The following is a 6,000-nucleotide window of genomic DNA, read 5'->3' on the forward strand; positions in this document are numbered from 1 at the left end:
TAAGACATAACACGAAGTCAACAGAATGCCCTCCCGGGAATTGAACCAGGGCTTGTCCACGTGAAAAGCCGTACGACAAACATTTTGCTTAGAAGGTATTGTTACTTATATGTAGCTATGAATTGTGTAAGACGTATAACTGGTATTTAGAAAGTATATGGGAAGTTTTATTGAGCAGGGAGCCATGATACTGCCGGAACTCGAACCAGGGCTATCCCACGTGGAAAACCGTACGCTTGCTTGCATTGTAGACTTTTTTCAGTTATAAATGGTATATTTTACAAACTTATATTGGAGAGGTAGTTAACAAAATCTGCACCGCGAATCGAACCATGGCTCTCTTACATGCAAAGCCAATATGCTTGAGAACGTTAGTGTTACGTTGAATATCATATTTTGTAATTTGAAAAGTCGTAATACGGTAACTAATTGCATTTTTTCTTTTCTGTTTTAGGTGCTGAAGCAAATAAGTGATAGAATCGAGAAAAAGCAGAGAGCACGAAAGACGTGGATTTGAATTGGATTATCACTTAAACAGAGATAAACTAATATTCGGTAAGTATTATTATTATTATTATTATTATTATTATTATTATTATTATTATTATTATTATTATTATTATTATTATTATTATTATTATATTTATTATTATTATTATTATTTTCAAAATTTTGCTTGTTTTCAGGTTTTTAGTCATTGTATACATATATTGATTGCACTTTTTTTTGTCTTGTATTTTACAGAAAAATGGAGTTTTACTTTGAGGAATTTAACGTGATTGATGAAACCATTTTCCAGGGAAGACTGAGAGGCTTGGATAGTGCTGAACGTGTTTTACATACGTGGCAACAAGTAGTGGACCTGCAAGCAGCAGGGTATATTGGATCGTCTGAAATTGTAAGTGATCTACTATCGCTTTTGTACCTATATTTTAAAAATAATCAATATATTATACTGAATAATGTTCGCTCAGCAGCGGACATTATAGAGCTTTTTGACCACGGATTTTTCCGTGAAGATCGATTGTATGATGCGGCATTTATGTCATATTTAAATTATATGGCCTCTGAGAAGGGGCAGTTGGAGCGAGTGAATGATAAAAGTGTATCCGCGTTCTTTTCATTTACGGGAAATCGAGAAAATGTTCAATCAGAACATAATGATGATGATGATGATGACTCATTACATATTGATTGGGCACTATTAAATGAAATTAATTTGGATGAACCATTAGAAATTCAAAATTCCGAAACTGACTTTACAGAGATGTTGTGGCAAAAATTGCAAGAAATTGAGGAAGAAAATGCGCGTGTTGATCGTCTGAATAATGCACATTATTCAGAAGATATGCGGCCCACAACTTCTCAGCACCCTCCATTGCGAGTGTATGTAGGGAATGAAAGAGAGTGTAATATGTTTGAAATTGTGGGGAGAAATGTAAGAGAGTACCTCAATATGAAAGGGGTGGAAATTATTGTAAAACCAACGGTGCAACATATAATTACAAATCCCATGGATTATATTACATCCATGATGGATTATGCGCTCTCTACCGTTTTGAGGGATACACGGCCCCACGATTTTGTCGGTTTAAGAATGAATTCCGACCGAGATCTGAATAAAGAAGTGTTTGTTCCATGGAGAAAACGTCAAAATTTGAATACCGATGTGGTTCTTAGAACGGTGGAGAACGTATTAAATAGCAACGAATCATTTCTTTTAGGAAATCAATTAGAATTTCGGTTTGACATCGTTGATGGATTACACGGACAGGGTATACCTAAACGAGCAGTGGTAAGAAAATATGCAGAAATGAGTATTTTTCTCAAGGATCATGTGGTGGCCACAAAGGCTAGTGATTTTCTTTGTCTGCCAAAATCCATAGTATATTGGATTACGAAACATGAACAGAGTAAGGATGCACTATATGTTATGACCCTGCCTACACGCAAAACTTGGGAAAATAAAGCACAAAAATTGTGTAACGATGCGAAAATGTACGTTGAACGGAAACAGGGATTTGATTTAGAAGATGTAGTTGCTTTTCAAAATTATTTAGGGAAAAAGAATTATCAAATTCTAGTATATGAATTACCGGAAGATTCCAGAACACCTGTGGTACGCTACCCAGGAATAAATGCAGAAAAAAAGATATTTATTCTGTATCAGAGAGGGGATACTCTGGGCCATTTCCAGCCCATTAAGAATATTAATTCATTTATGGGTAAGAGGAATTTCTGCTTTTCGTGCTTGGAAGGATTTTATGAAACACGTGCGGCTCACCAATGTCAGATGAGATGTTCGTACTGTGAACATTTTCATGGTAAAGAAACTAACGCGAAATTGGTACATTGCACACAATGTAATAGAAACTTTCCTGAAGGCATTTGCTTTAATAACCATTTAACACTAAATAAAGTAAAGAAATCCACATGTGATTACGTGAAATTGTGTAACGCATGTGGTGTAATTTACGATGTGAGAAAAAGAAAATCTCCTCATGTATGCGGCGACTACTATTGTAGTCTTTGTAAAGTGCACGTAACTGTTGGCCATCGATGTTTCGTTCAAAAGTGTAAACTAAAACGCACTGAACGGTTTTTGTACATTATATTTGATGTGGAAACCATGCTATTAGCACCAATTGAGAAAGGTGAAAAGGAGCATGCCGTAAATTTATGTTGTTGTTTGAATGTATGTTTCCACTGCATAAATACTGGAGTAGATAGTTTATGTTTCAAGTGCGGAGATAAAATATCCGGGAACCGTATGTTTTCTTTCACAACCATGGAGGCGTTTATTGAACATGTGCTTATGGAAAGGCCAGAGTATCAGATCATTGTGGCACTTGCTCACAATAATTCGCGATATAATGGCCTATTTTGTGTGCGGACACTTATTGAGAAATAAAAAATAACTCCACATGTTCTTATGCACGGTCAAAAGATATTTCAAATTAGTATTAGTAATCGTTTTTATTTTCGGGACACTTTTCTTTATCTTGGTGTAAAATTATCCAAATTACCGAAAACCTTAGGATTGAATGTTGAATTGAAAAAAGGAGATTTTCCATACCTCTTTAATACAGAGGAACATCAAAATTATGTTGGAGAATGGCCGGCATTGTATTATTATGACCCGGACTCACGTAGTACGGCAGACCGGGCAGAACTTATGCTGTGGCATGAAGAGCGAGTACGGAATGGTGATATTTTTGATTTTCAGAAAGAATTGTTGGAGTACTGCCGGAACGATGTGCGTATATTGGCGGAGGCAGTAATTAAATTTACCTCCATGATTGAAGAGAAAACAAATGGTATTCAATGTTTTATTTCCAGCACGACGATCGCTAGTTTAGGAATGTTGACGTACCGGTGTCATCACCTGATTGAAAACACAATTCCAGTTATTCCTCCAAACGGGTTCCAACTTACCCAACAACAGAGTATTAAAGCATTAAAATGGTTGAAGTATATGGAACATGTAACAAAGAGATCTATTGTTACTTCGAATAATGCGTTGGAGGAACGGTTTGGCAGATATAAAGTCGATGGTTTTGACGCTAAAACAAACACTATATACCAGTTTATGGGATGTTACTGGCATTCCTGTAAAAGCTGCTACAAAGATAATAGAAATAGCATTTTATGCAAAGAAAATGGTGCGTACAACACTTTTGAAAAGAGATACGAACAAACAGTGCACTGCCGCAACTATTTGAAAAAATTAGGTTATAATTTAATAGAAATTTGGGAATGTGAATGAGATGCAATGGTAAAACGTGATAAACATATACAGAAGATCCTCGAACAACGGTGCAAACATATTCGTGATCCTCTCATTCCGAAATCTGCCTATCAAGGAGGTAGAACAGAAAATTTTAAGTTATATGTAGACTGTGCAGAGGACGAATACGTAGTTTACGTAGATGTCACTTCGCTTTATCCCGCAACAATGTGTAAACGAGGCATGCCTGTGAATGTACCTAAAGTACACAATGGCCCCAATTTCCCCAATGTGCGAAACATTCATGGACTTGTAAAATGCAGTGTTCTTCCACCCTCCGATTTATATTTTCCAATCCTCCCTTATGTTACGGGAGGAAGATTAGTCTTTGGATTGTGTAAATCGTGCATGGATGAACAAAATGATGATGAATGTACGCACATAGATCTTGAACGTATCATTACCGGTACGTTTTGTACCCCCGAACTGCACAAAGCATTAGACAATGGGTATGAGCTAATTGAAATTCATGAAATATGGGAGTTTGATTTATTAGTCCCGGAAAAAGATGTTTGTGAAGGATTATTTGGGTCATATGTGAAATCCTTTTTACAAATGAAACAAGAAGCTTCAGGCTTTCCTGCAGAATGCACTACAAAAGAAGAGCAGGAAAAGTACATTCAAGAATATTTCAGGCATGAGGGAATACAGTTAAATTATGAGAACATAGAATATAATCCAGGCCTGCGCAGTACAGCGAAACTGTTTTTGAATTCGCTGTACGGGAAATGGGGACAAAGAACAGACCTTTCACAGTGCACAATGGTTGATACAGCAGAAGATTTTTTAAAAATTTTAACAGATCCTAAATATGAAATTCAAGCTGTAACACCAGTTGGTGAAACTCATTTAAGTGTTCAATATAAAGACTGTGAGAGTGAAAATATCCCATTAGCATTTTCAAATGTTGTGCTGGCAGCATTTATAACCTCATGGGCACGACTGTGGCTGTATGATCTACTAACAAGTGTTGGAGAACAGAATGTAATCTATTGCGATACGGACAGTATCATGTTTATACAAAGAAAAGATGAGCAACTCCCATTAAAATTAAGTTCGTATTTGGGTGGGTTAACAAATGAAGTTCCCGAAGGTTGGGAAATACGTAAAGTAATAGCATTAGGTGCAAAGCATTACGCCTACGCTTTACGCAATGCTAGTGGGGAAATGAAATATGTCTATAAAATACGTGGAATAACATTAAATCACAGAACAAGTGATAAAATTAATTTTGATAGTTTTTATGATTTAGTGACGGGGAATCGGGAGGCAACTGTAATCGAAATGCCATCCAAAATTGTTCGGAAACCAGATTTGCGCATCTTTTCTCGAAGAGAACTAAAGACACATCAAATGGTGACCAGTAAACGCAGACGAATAGACGCTGACATTGTGACTGACGTACCAAAAAGTGTTACTGTTCCGTATGGCTATAGATCTCATAAATGATTGGCCAGAGACTCGTTTTTTGGGGAATAAAAAGCAGAGTTTCTATCACATTATGTCATTTGCAACGAAGATGTTACGTTTTAAGCATCCGTGCACTATTCTCATAGCCGGCCCTTCCCGTGCTGGTAAAACTCACTTTGTGAATCGATTATTCAAAGAAAGAAATGATATGTTTAATGTTTCCTTTAAAGAAATTGTATGGTGTTATGGCGCAGTTATACCAAACTTGGACGTTGATGCAAAAATACGTTTTCTGGAAGGAATCCCCGATATAAATACTTTTGATATAAGTGAAAATTCATTACTCATATTAGATGATTTAATGTCAGAAACAAATGACGATGTGGCCAAATTATTTACCAAGTACGCTCACCACAAGAAATTAACCGTAATATTTATTGTTCAAAATTTATTTCCAAAAAACCGGCATGCTCGAGATACTAGTTTAAATGCACATTATATAGTGGTATTTAAGAATCCACGTGATAAGTTACAAATTGAATATTTAGCAAGACAAATTATGCCTCGTGAAAGCAAACAACTCGTGAATGTCTTTGAGGAAATTACACAAAAACCACACGTATTTATTGTTTGACCTTACACAACAAACACATGATGCCCTACGACTGAGAACAAATATATTTCCCGGAGAAATAATACATGTGTACAGTAGTGTTAAAAACGCGGCCACACCGTTTTATGTTTAGTTGGCATCAAGATGTTGAAGGTAAAACATCATTATAATACGCTCTGCACGCTTGCGA

This window comes from Thermobia domestica, chromosome 9, assembly GCF_964235325.1.
Source record: "Thermobia domestica chromosome 9, izTheDome1.hap1.1, whole genome shotgun sequence".
NCBI lineage: Eukaryota > Metazoa > Arthropoda > Insecta > Zygentoma > Lepismatidae > Thermobia > Thermobia domestica.